The 12,825-nt window shown below is 40.4% G+C and overlaps 1 protein-coding gene across 1 annotated transcript in view; it reads left to right on the top strand.

Annotated features, from left to right (window-relative positions):
• Positions 1-12,825, top strand: part of GDPD4 (glycerophosphodiester phosphodiesterase domain containing 4) — a 130,496-nt gene that overhangs the window by 2,071 nt on the left and 115,600 nt on the right. Inside the window, 1 exon segment of the mRNA XM_078156933.1 lies at positions 36-88. The gene's annotated coding sequence lies outside the window, so the exon portion shown is untranslated.

Below are 12,825 nucleotides of genomic sequence, written 5' to 3'. Positions count from 1 at the left end.
GTCCTGGTCCTCAAAGAATTTACTTTCTGTTACAGCCAATGGGTAACTTGTAACGAGGATGGATGAAGGTGTATACTGGAAATTCCAGGTAAGAAATTCCTGGAATTTGGCATTTTACATATCAAAAACTTTTGTCTGTGCAAGGTTTCTAAATTCACTAGTGCCAAGACCTCATTTATCCCTGTGTTTCTTGGATGCGGTAGTCTCTCCCATGGCTACCTCTTTTGGGAACAGGATTTTCCTCTGACATGTGTAAGGAGATGCACATCCCCAGGAAGATGAGTGTAGAAGCTTCAGTGTTTGGAGTGGTGGTGATAAGGCTTGTCTTTATCTTTATCTAGACCTCTGGTGGAGATTAGATATGCTTATTTTCCAAGTTAATCGAGAAGGGCTTTTCTGGTTGGGTTGGTGCTTGGTATCTTCTAATGTCTTTGACATCTTTCTTAGTTTTTCCAGGATGTATGTACAGATGAGCTATAGTTGTTCCTAAAAACAGGCAGCATAGACCATAGAGTCAGAAGTGCACTCACTTTATTGGTGCAACAATCTTCAAAAGGATTTACTTGGTTCTGACCATTTTTCCTTCAGTATGGAAAAGACTAGGGAGCTAAGTGCCCAGGGCATGAGTGCTTTCTGGGGGGTAATCAGTGTGATAAATGGCTCTCTTCTTTCTTCCTTATTGGGCAATAGGATGCAGCTGCCAGGGAGTTGGCATTGTACTTTTTTTTTCCTTCTTTTATAAAAGAGAGGCTACTAGATTTACTTCCACAAGCATTTAGTAACTGCCTGTTAACTAAGAAGAATAGAATTTTGTTTTTGGAGGCCAACATTTTGCTTAATTGGGGTTCAGAGTTAGTGTTCGCTATCATCAAAATGTTGAGAATGTTCATCTGTTCATGCTGCTGTATAATGAGAATTTATGCATTTTGTCTTTGATAGGTACTTCCAAATACTGATGTCAGTCCACGTGCTTATGATTTTAATTGCACATATTCATTGCTTGGGGCAGCTAGGTAGGGCAATGGATTGAGTGCTGGACCTAGAGTCAAGAAGACTCATCTTTGTGAATTCAAATCTGGCCTCAGACACCAGCTATGTGACCCTGGGCAGGCCACTTAATGCTTTTTGCCTCAGTTTCCTCATCTGTAAAATGAGCTAGAGAAGGAAATGTCAAACCACTTAAGTAATTCTGTGAAGAAAACCCTAAATGGGGTCATGAAGAGTCAGACATGACTAAAAAATAACAACATTCATTACTTGGAAGGCATTTATAGAATTCTATCATATTCTCTTGATATTTGCCTTTTAGCATGTCATTAAATTGCAGATTAATCACTTCCAATTAAAGGTTAGATGGAAGCTCCTTAATTTTACAATTATATGAATTTTGAAATATGGACATTTCTTTAGCACTTGCATTCAAGGTCTGGAAAACTGTTGGAACTGTAGTTTGAGCTCAGAAAATATGTCCATTGGAAATTTGTGTGGAGATGTCGCTTATTTTAATTTTTGACAGCGCAGGAAATGCGTAAAGCAGCTTGACATTACTTGTGATTCAAATAATAGTACTTGTTGTCCAGTTGACTTTACTGCAGTTTAAGGGTAACTACCCTGACCCCCACTGTCTGAAGGCCAAGTAGGTTACATCTCACCCCTCCTCCAGGGTTCTCCAGTGCCCTTAAGTGGGTTAGGAATTTCCAGGCTGTCTGTAAAAGGTATCAGCCCCCACTATTGCTGTTCCTTTAAGTGTAGGGGTCCCTTGAAACCCAGTTTCATTTAGACACTAACAGTTGAGTTAGCTTTTACAAAGAAATCTTTACTTCATAATTATAAATATACAAACTCTAAAACATGGGAGTCGTTATCTCTCCCTGCTATGCTTTATTCTGCCTCAGTCTCCGGGTAGGGGATAGGAATTAGGTTCATAGCTTGGCTCAGTTCCTATAGAGCACAGTTTCAGTTCCAAGTCTAAAACCTCCCTCAAGGTAGATTCTCAGTCACCCTGCTTTCTCAGGACTTCACTGCCAGGTGGGATTGTTGTGGGATGGCTGCACCATCCGACCTGGAGTCCTGGCTCCAAGGTAACCATGACTCAAACTCCTGGATCTGCTGGGGATCATGCTGGCACCTAAAACTAAGAAGGCCCAGTGAAACAACAGAAACAAACATTCTCAGCTGGGGAAGGGGAAGGAAGTCCTTCCTCTTTCAGCAGCTCAGTTCATAACATCCATGCAGTGAGTGACCATCCTAGTGAACATCTATCTTTACTCCCTGGATGAGCATAGGGAAGAGTGTAAACCAGCAAGCACAGCAAAGACTGTTTTAGTCTTAATTATTTAACTAATTAAAGGAGGCTGCCCCCTTCCCCCTTATTCTCCTTATTTGGGAATGCCCAGACAAACCTGGGTTGCATGAGTACTTAAGAAGAATTCATTAGTAATCTTACCAAGTCTGAAGTAAAAGCTAATTTCCAAAGCCATTAAGTGTTCAGTAATAGTGGTGGAAGGTGCTTCTTCTGGTTGAGGAAAATTTAAATCTTAGCCCTGCGCCAAAAAATCAAAGTAAAACTTTTTTTCTCTTTTTATTTTGACATTATACAGCAGTAATGAGAAAAGTAAAATGGCGCAGTTCACATGAATTGGGTGCTTTTAAAAGGAGTGGAAATGGAGTGGAAACGAGACAGGCTAGACCACACAAATGTAAAGAATGCCTTTGTCCTGGGGAAATGTGAAGAAAAAATTTCCCTGTTGGTTATTCCTCATTATGGGGACAGTAGTAACATCCTGGAAGTCTGTTCTGGGCCAGTGGAACTCTTGAATATTATTTTCCTTATCTGAAAAATGGGTATTGAGATTCAATGAAAAAAAAAAGTATCTGTTACATACAAGGTACTCTGTTAACCTAATGATATTAAAAACAAATAGAAGGTCCTGGTTCTCAAGGTGCTTGTCTTCCGCTAGGGCCAATGGGTAACATGACATGAGGATGGAAGTGGTGATTACAAGCAAAGAATTCTTGGGAAAGAGAGAAAATCATTTTGGGCAATGCTGTCTGTGAATGGTTTCTAAGTTTGCTGGTTCCAACAGCTCATTTCTATGCTTTCTGGATGTCCTAGTCCCCCGTGGCCATGTCTGTCTGGAAGAGGATTTTCCTCTGGCAGATATATAAAGGGGTATGTGTCTTGAGACTGAGTAGTGCAGGACACTTCAATATTTCTAGTAGTGGTGATGAGGACTTGCATTGCCATTACTACTTTAGTTCTCTGTTTGAGATTAGATGTGCTCACCTTCCAAGCTAAGTGAGAGATTCCCTTCTGGTCAGGAGGTAGGGTGGGCGTTATAGAGGGTCTAACCTACTTGATGTTTCTCTTCAGGCTGAATCCACGGGTAACAAGCCAAGGTTCTATCTAAAAACAGACAGGTCAGACACGACCAGAAGAGAAGATGAGTTTGGCATTGTTACTGTCCTGAAATCTGAGGTGCACTCCTATTATTGGTGGAGTGATATTCCAAAAGTTCTTACTGGATTCTGGCCCCCTGTGCCCTTTATGGGTAGAAGAAGCAGGCTACTAAGAATAAGAAGGTGAAATCTCTAGGGCAAGAGCACTTTGTCCTGGAGGAATCAGTGGGAGGATTGTCCCTGTTGGCTCTGAGAGGATTCTGCCCTTTTGGGCAGAAAGTAAGAGCCTTTGGGAGTCAGCATCATGTCTCTGGGCTTATGAGCCTTTTTTTTTTTTGCTTCTGTTTAAGAGAGGGTGGATACTGGATTCATTTCCACAAATGTTTATTAACTGCTTGTTATGTGGAAGACACTGTGTTAAGCTGGGGAATATAAACACCAAAAAAGTGAAACGGCCCTGGCACTCAAGGAGAGCTTCTCTTAGCTTTTACTAGAGCCATTGGGGGCCTGGCATGGGGATAAAGATATGGACTAGAAGTTCCAGAGCAAGGAATTCCTGGGATTGGTATCTAAAAATGTAATCATCATTCTGAACCTTTAGTCCATCATCTCTTTGCCAAGGGGTGGAGGACAGCATGACTGGTGTGGAAATACCATATTTTACCACATAGTCATTGCCACCACATAATCATTGCACCCTGTTTTTTTTTTAGTCCAAAAATTGTTTATAACCTTTATTTATAACCTTTCATTGCAAAATTGTCACATGGTATTCTATTCATCATGCTGCTTAAAAGGTAAACAGAACAGCAATGTATTCACTAGTGGCATATGGATATGCATTTATCTCTTGAGCATTGTGAGCCACAAGCCTGGAACTCTGAATGCATGTGCATTGTCAGTATTCAATTTTAACATGTATTCATGAGTATTCCGTGCATCCTAATCTTGCACCAAAGACAGTTTAGTAATAAATGATTTTTAAGTAATGCCGGCACAATTTTTTTTAAAGCTTCATATAACAGTCACATCCCACTTTTTTTGCAAAAAAAAAATTAGCACAAAATCTGGGATGATTATGTGGTGAAATATGGTATGTTTAATATGATTGTACATGTACAGCCTATATCAGATTACTTGCCATCTTGGGGAGGCAGGAGGAGAGAGAGGGAGGGAGAAAGAATTTTGGAACCCAAAATCTTATAAAAGTGAATGTAAAAAACTATCTTTACATGTAATTGGAAAAAATAAAATGCTATTAAGTAGGGAAAAATAAAGTAACCTTCATAAAAAAACCTAGCAACAGCAAAAAAGAGGTAGAGGAGCATGATTAACCATTAGTTATTCCATTTATCAATTCTCTGGTCTTCTGTAGTATTTTTCCTTTATAATGTAGTTTTAGAAATTGTTCTCTTGGTTCTGCTCACTTCATTGTGCATCAGTTTATAAAAGTTTTCAAAGGTATCTCTGAATCTATCCTTTTTCATCATTTCTTACAGCACAGCAGTAATATTCCATCATATTTGTATGCAATAATGTGTTAAGACATTCAATTGTTGGGCACCTCTTGGTTTCCAATTGTTTACTATTATATAAAGTGTTGCTACAAATAGTTTTGTGTATATGGGTCTTTTTCCTCTTCCTTTGATCTCTTAGGGATATATGCCCACTGGGTCAAAGGATATGTATGCATAGTTTAGTGACTTTTTTAGTAGAATTCCAAATTTCTTTCAATTTTTTCAGTTCTAGCAACACTCTGTTAATGTGCCAGTCCTCCCAGGGCCCCTGTAACAAGAAATCCAAGAGGTGGGGTTTTTCCTGCTTAATAGCAAATCTGACCTAAGCTGTTTCTACTAACAATTTATAGCAATTAAAAGACAAGACAAAATGCTACAGAAAGATTAAATAAGGGCACAAAGTTTAGATTAGAAGTTTTAAGTGACTTAAGCAGAATAATAGGAATGTTTTACACCGGAGAATCATTCAGTCTGGTCAAGGATTGAGAAAGAGGTACTACTTTTAAGAAACAAACATACATTTAGTGTATGCATATCTATACTTATATCTATCTTATGTTTTTATATTGCCCATATTTCCTCCTGCATCACACACCTGGGCCCCTACGAGAAAGCCATCCTACATGACAAAGAATATATGTTTTTTAACAAAATGAGGAAGGTGCAAAACAAGCAGCCACACTATTACTGTAGTGAAAAAAGTCTAAAAATAGATGCAGTGTTTCACTACCATGGACTTCCTACTTTATCAAAGCACTGGGGCTTCCAGGACTTTTATGTGGATTCTAGTCTGTCGGTCTTTCTTCCCTTCTTTCTTCCTTCTTTCCTTCTTCTTCCTTCTTCTTCTTCTTCTTTCTTCTTCTTCTTTCTTTCTTCTTTCTTCCTTCCTTCCTTCCTTCTTCCTTCCGTTCTTTCGTTCTTTCTTTCTTTCTCTCTTTCTCCTCTCTCTTTCTTCTCCCAATGCTTGTAGGTCTCACCATCTTTGTGTTGGCCATCTTTGTGTCATAGTCTTTGTGTTGTGTTTGGGGATATGTGGGAGAGTCAGGGGCTCCATGGCAACTATCCTTGTTGCCATCTTAACTGGAAGTTTCTATAGAATGTTTCCAAGTTCATTGGTGCCAGGAAGCCATCTAAGTCCTCCCAGATGCCCCAGATCCCTGGGAACATATTCTTGGGGAAGATGATTTTTTTTCAGAAATAGTGTGGAAAGGAGAGAGGCATCTAGTAACAACAGCACCTGGCTTAGCCCTTAATTGTTGAGTTCCCCTGGTGGATGTAAGACATAAGACATTCTGGGGCAGCTAGGTAGTGCAGTGGATAGAGTACGGCCCTAGAGTCAGGAGGACCTGAGATCAAATCTGACCTCAGACACATAACACTCATTAGCTGTGTGACTCTGGGCAAGTCACTTAACCCCAATTGCTTTACCAAAAAAAAAAAGTAAGAAAGAAAGAAAAAAAAGACATAGCTTTTCTTCTAAGATAAGTGAGAAGGCAGGAAGTAAATAAGTCAGTCAATAAACATTAAGTGCCTACCATGTGCCTGAACTGTGCTAAGCATTTGGAATACAAATATGAAAAAGAAAGACAATCCCTGCCTTCAAGGAGCTTGCAGTCTAATGGGCAAAAACAACACACAAAAGGAAGCTGAAAAGCTGAGGGGAGGGTGAGGTCAGCAGCATGGAGGTGCTGATGGAGAGGTCCAAAGGAGTATAGGTGGGTAGGACTAGGAGAGATGCTGGCCTGGGGGCTCCCCTTGAGTGCTGCCTTCCTAGTCAAGAGGCTGGGGGAGAATTCTGTCATTCACATCTCTTAGTCTTCTTAGACTAGTCCTGTGGATAAGACCATATAGTTATTATTTATTTATTATAGTTACTATCTATTGGATCAGATAGTCTATCCAGAGGAAACAACAGCCTTGAAACTCTCTCTGTCCTGGAGGCTGAAGCACTCAATTAATTGGTTGAGCAGTTTCACAAAATGACTGTCACGGTTCATATGAATTGTATGCTTTTTAGTGGAGGAAATAGAGTGGAAAGGAGATAGTCCTGGCAGTTATGAGATTCAATGAAACAAAAATATTTTAACTGCTTATTTGTACAAGGTACTGTGTTAACCCTAGGGTTATTATTTTTTTTTAAAGTTCTAGCCCCCAAGAAACTTAACCTGCTAGGGCCAGTGGGTAACATGGCATTGAAAAGAAGATATGGAGAGGTACAAACTGACAAGAAATTCTTAGGATTTGGAAAAAGAAAATAATGTTGGGGATCAAAAACTATTTCTGAGGAAGGTTTCTATGTGCACTTGGGCCAAGAACTAATTCCTATGCTTCTTGGATGCTCTAGTTGGATTTGGCCTTGTGTTTTGGGAAGAAGATTTTCTTCTGGCATGTTTGTAAAGGGCAGTGCATCTTCAGTCAGATTAGTAAACGAAGCTTCAGTGTTTCTAGTAGTGGTGATGAAGCCTAGCCTTGCCATCACTAGGCAAGTCTTCCAATGGAAACGAGAGAGAGAAACGAAGGGTGCCTTTCTCTTTAAGAGGCTGAGTTGGTGTTCTGTCTCTTCTTCAGGCTGAATGCATCAATAACCAAACCTTAGTTCTTTCTAGAAACATACAGGTCATACTGTAGCAGAAAAGGAGCAGAATGACTTAGAAATATATCTTGAATTCATTGATGTAACACTTTCCCAAAAGGGTTGGCTTGGTTCAGGCCAGTCCTGTCCTTCCAGTGTAGAGCAGACAATATAGAAGGGGTAAGAGAGTGGAATCTCTGAGGCATCATTACTTTGTCCTGGGAAAACCAGTGGGAAGACTATCCCCTTTGGTTCTTCTTTATTGGGCAGAAAGTGGGAGTCTCTTGGGAGAGACAAGTGAAACTATAGGCTTCTGAAAGAGCAAGTACTGGATTCACTTCCACAAACCTTGATTAACTACCAGTTATGTACAAGGCAGTGTGTTAAGGTGGGAGACAAACTCTATTAACTAAAACAAAACAGACCAGGCCCTCTAGGAGCCTAGTTTCTGCCAGGATTAATGGGTAAGTTGGCATGGGAAAAATAACGTGGACTGGTAGTTCTGGGCAAGGAGTTCCTAGGATTTTGGAAAAGGGAAAGAAAACTGTGAGGGGAGGATTAAAAACACTTTTGTCTGTGCAAAGTTTCTAAGTTCACTGTTACCAAGAGCTCATTCATGGGCTCTGTGAATGCTCCTATCCCTAGTAACCAGGCTTTTTTGGAATAGGATTTTCCTTTGGCTTCTGTGTAAATAGGTGAATGAACATCTTCAGAGAAGTGTGTTCTTCCGTGGTTGAGATGAGGCCTGGGTGACCTTGCTAGGCTAGTTCCCTGGTAGAGGTGACATATTTTTCCCCCAAGACAAGTGATAGGTGCCTTCTGGGGCAGGAGGTTGGGCAATATTCTTCATCTCTGCATTTATATCTCAGCTTTCTCAGGCTATTATCTGTGAGCAAGAAGAAATAGTTACTACTAAGTTGGAAAGATAGTCCATCTCAGGAAGGGGAAAACTTTGCATTATCTCTGTCTTGGACAATGAGGCACTCACTTCATTGGTGTGACGATTTTCCAAAAAGACTGACCTGGTTCTGGCACCTGAGTCATCCACATGTAGAAGTAGGCCAGAAAGGGCAAGAGGGTGAAATATCTTAGGGAAGAGTGCATTGTCTTGGGAAACCAGTAGAAGAATTGTCCACATTGGCTCTTCCTCATAGAGGAGAACGTAGGAGCCTTCTGGGAGATAGGAATGGCCTGTGGGCTTCTGAGAATTTTTTTTTTCCTTCTCTGTAGAAGGAGGTGGGACACTAGGATTGACTTCCATAAACATTTATTAACTGCCTGTCATATATAAGACAATGTTTAGCTTGGAGATATGAACATTGAAAAACCAAATTCCTGGGATTGGGGTTAAAAAGCAGGGAGTGGGGGGAGAGAAAATCAGGTTGGTTCTTATCTGTGGAAGACTTCCAAGCTGACTGTTACCAGGAGCTCATTTGATACTTTCAGGGTGCCCCAGTTCCTGTTAATGGTCTTTTGGGGAAAGGATATTTCTGTGGCATATGTGTAAAGAGGTACCCACCTTCAAACTGATGAGTGAAGGAAGTGTCAGCTGTTTCTAATGGTGACAAGAGGGCATGTTCTTGCCATTACTAGTCTGGGATCCTTTGGTGGATGTGAAAGATTCTCGTCTCCCTATCTAAGTGAGAGGTGCCTTTTTGTGGTAAGGAGATGAAGGTGATATACTTCTAATCTGTTAAATATCTCATTTCTCTGATGCTGTATCCGTAGAAACATAGTGGAGATCACAAGGAGTTTGGTTGAGAAAGGGAGGAGAGAATGTCTACAGTGGATGGGTAGGGACCAGTAGAGGGTTTTTTAGGGATGGGGGAAGACTTGGGAAGGTTTGAAGGCAGTAGGAGAGGAACCAGTTGAGAGGAAGAAATTAAATATTTGAGAGTGGGAGATGACTGAAGAATGCAATCTGCTGGAGAAGATGAGAGGGGATGGGATTAGATGCTATTGTAATGTTTGTCCTTGGCCAGGAGAAGGGCCACCTTTGTCAGTGACTGGGGGAAAGGAGGAATGGGAAATAATATGAGGGTGTTTTGAGATGAAGAGAGGGGGAGAAGTGGGAGCTCATGTTGGATGACCTTAGTTTTCTTTTTCAGTAAAGAAGTGAGGTCCTCATGTCGGAAGGAGGAGGAAGGGATTGGTGGTGGAGAGAAGAGAAAGTTTGAAATAGCTTCTCTGGGATTTAATTAGGGCCCAGTTGAGTTTGGAAAACATAAATTAGTAATTTTTCAAAGTCAGCGTAGTTGTGGGATTTCCTCCAGCTTGGTTCAACATCTCATAAATAAGATGAGAAGAGACTGTTGGTTGGAGTAATCCAGAGCTAAGGTTTGACTAGAGGCAAGTGGTTGTAGGACCAGGGACCAGCAGATTCAGGAACAGAAGATGTTATAGAGTTGAATTGGTTGTCTACTGGGTTAAGGTTGGAGAGGGGAGAAAGTGAAGTCAGATCTTGGGAAAGTACTGAGGAGGTGGAGGAATGGATGGGTGGAGAGAAGTGGACACATTTATTAAGATTTCATAAGATTGGAGGTCCCAATGAAGGCCAAGAAGAAAAACATGGGTGAAGCATAGGGAGGAGGTGGGATGATAGGAAGTTGTGGTCTGATAGAGGAATGTCAGAGTTTCTAATTAGGAAAGTAGAACATTTATGGGCAAAGGCAAACTCTAATAGTGTTTGCCCAGGATCCTGATGTGTGCCTGAGTGAAAGAGTAGGTCATGGGACTCAAGGGGGCCGAGAAAATGGGAGGTGAGAGAGTTTGAGGGGGCATCAAAGCCCCCTAGTATGAGGGCATGATCTGGGAAGGTGAAGAAGATGATGATCCAGGTACAGAATCCTTTAGAAAGAAAGCAGAGGAAGGGTCTGGAAGTGACTATAGTGAACAGGAGTATTTTCCCTCCCCCTCTATTACCAGTAATTGGGGTATGTGAAAGAACTGGACAGACAGTGTCACCTGAGGGTAGCCAGGTGTCTTTGAGGGGTAATAGTTGGAAAGAATGAGAGGGAGAGGTTCAGGATGAAGGGAAATTCATTTGTTATGGAATGGGAATTCCAAAGGATACAGTGGAAGGGTTAGGTAGGGTTGGATATATGGCATAGGTAGGTTTGGGTTAGAGGAAAATGGAGATGAAAAACCTGAGGAGAGGGCAAATAACACCTTTCTTCTAAATGGCCACTGATGGGGTTGTTGAGAAAAACAGTAGGTTACTAGTGGATGTTAGATGGGGAGAGAAGCTTACTATCTTTAAGCTTTGTTGTAGAAAATTCTGGGTTCAATGCTATGTTCTTTTACCTTGAAGGCAGGTAAAGAAGGGGTAGGATGAGGGATTGAAGGTGGGATAGATGTTGTTCTCCCTATCCCGTAGAAGGCACTGGTTGGAGGCTGTCCTACAGCACAGGAATTAGGTCTGGATCCTACCAGGGATCCTATGTGGCTCTGCTTTCCTCCTCTACTGTGATGGTTATGGGCTGATGTGGGGCCCTGTTGAGAGACCGCGTAATATATTCTAGCACAGTGATTCTCGAACTTTTGGTCCCAGGTCCCCTTCATGGTCTTAAAATTTTTTGAGGCCCCCAGAAATGTTTTCATGTGGATTAAAAATGTTTATCAATTCATTGAAATAACAATTATAAACCCATTATGTGTTAACATAAATAAAATGTTTTATGAAAAATAACTTTTCCAAAACAAAATTTTAGTGAGGAGATTGGCATTATTTTGCCTTTTTGCCAGTCTCTTTCATGTCTGACTTAATAGAAGATAGCTGGATTTTCATATCTACTTTTACATTCAATCTGTTGTGATATGTTTTTCTGGTTGAATTTTATTCAGAAAATGTGGTCTTGCACAAAGGAGGCATCTGTAAATAGCCTTTGCAGATAATTGTGGAAATTCTTTGACGCTACATCTAAACTCAACAAGTGGTAGTTTATTAAAGGTTAATTATAGTGTGGAATCTGAGACCGTATCAAAGAACTTTTCATTCCCTGTTACATGAAAATCCATTGGTCTGTCTTATACTTTCAATGATTTTGTAATATCAGCCATCGGTCATTTGAAAAATACTTGTTCACTCAGTTGTGCAGATCTTCCCAATGTGGACACATTTCGTGATGTAATATCTGAAGATCACATTCGTTAATATCATGACCAACTCCATCAGAAAAATCTTTAAGTATTGGGAGCTGTCAGACTCATGGTAGCAGATACAAGCTTTCCAAAATTCTAATTTTTGCTTGAAAGCTGGAATTTCATCATTGGCAACAAATATTTTCAGTTGTTTTCTGTGAAGTGACAGACTCACTTTGTTCATATTTGAGAAAATGTCTGCCACATATCCAAGTCTGAATAACCACAGTTTGTCCATCACTCTTTCAAGTAAAAATGGTGTTCCTTGAAAAAGGCAGCTAGTTCGGCTTACAATTAAAAATAAGTAGAACAAGTGCTTTACCTGGAGATAACTATCAGACTTGGGTATGCCACAGAAGGGCTTTATTCTGACTTCCCATTTCATCACACAGAATATAAAAATATGTGGACATAAGGGTAGAGATTTAATAGAATTAATCATTTTTATTACTTCGCCAGGAGCATTCTTAAGTGGAACTGATGTTTGTTTGTTTGTTTTTTTTAAACTGTGAGCTCATGGAGATGAAGAATACAGTGACTAGGTGCAGATTGGTGTCACTGCCTGGATTTGTGTTAAGACAGAGATGGGTCTGGAGGACCCCAGGTGAACATCACTGCCAGCTGATTCCCCATCAGCTTGCTCAAAGAACTTCAAGAGTGGTGACAGCATCACAGATCATATAGCCTTAGGACAACTCCACTGTACACTAGTAAGAGTAAAAATTGGCAAAATGTCTTAGTATCATTATGAAAATAGTTTTGGAAGGATCTTGACCCATCTAAAATTCTTTCATAAGACCTGGAAAGGCTCTTAGGGACCCCCAGAAGTCTGGGGATCACACTTTGAAAACCACTGATCTTGTATTGATTGTGGTTCCTTAATCCTTGAAAATTTTCTGAATGTTTCTAGCATTTTTTCTTTAACTTAGAAACTCTGGCTTCCAGCTATGATGTTCCTAGGTGAGCTTGGGGTTTCTTTCATCAGGTGGTCAATGAATTCTTTCTATTTTGACTTTTCAGTCTGATTTCCTCACTTTGGTGAAGGATGTAGCCATTTCCTTTTTGGAAGTTTCCTCTGCTTGTGGGCATCTGGATGTTGTTTTTCTCTTTTGCAAAATGGATATGAGATTTAATGAAACAAAAATGTATTCACTCTCTGTTCCATACTAGGAAATCTATTAACCTGGAGACAGTAAA

Source organism: Phascolarctos cinereus, unplaced genomic scaffold (assembly GCF_003287225.1).
Source record: "Phascolarctos cinereus isolate Bilbo 61053 unplaced genomic scaffold, phaCin_HiC Scaffold_726;HRSCAF=1367, whole genome shotgun sequence".
NCBI classification, from domain to species: domain Eukaryota; kingdom Metazoa; phylum Chordata; class Mammalia; order Diprotodontia; family Phascolarctidae; genus Phascolarctos; species Phascolarctos cinereus.
The sequence above is the reverse complement of the archived record's forward strand: the minus strand, read 5'-3'. Positions and strand labels throughout refer to the sequence as shown.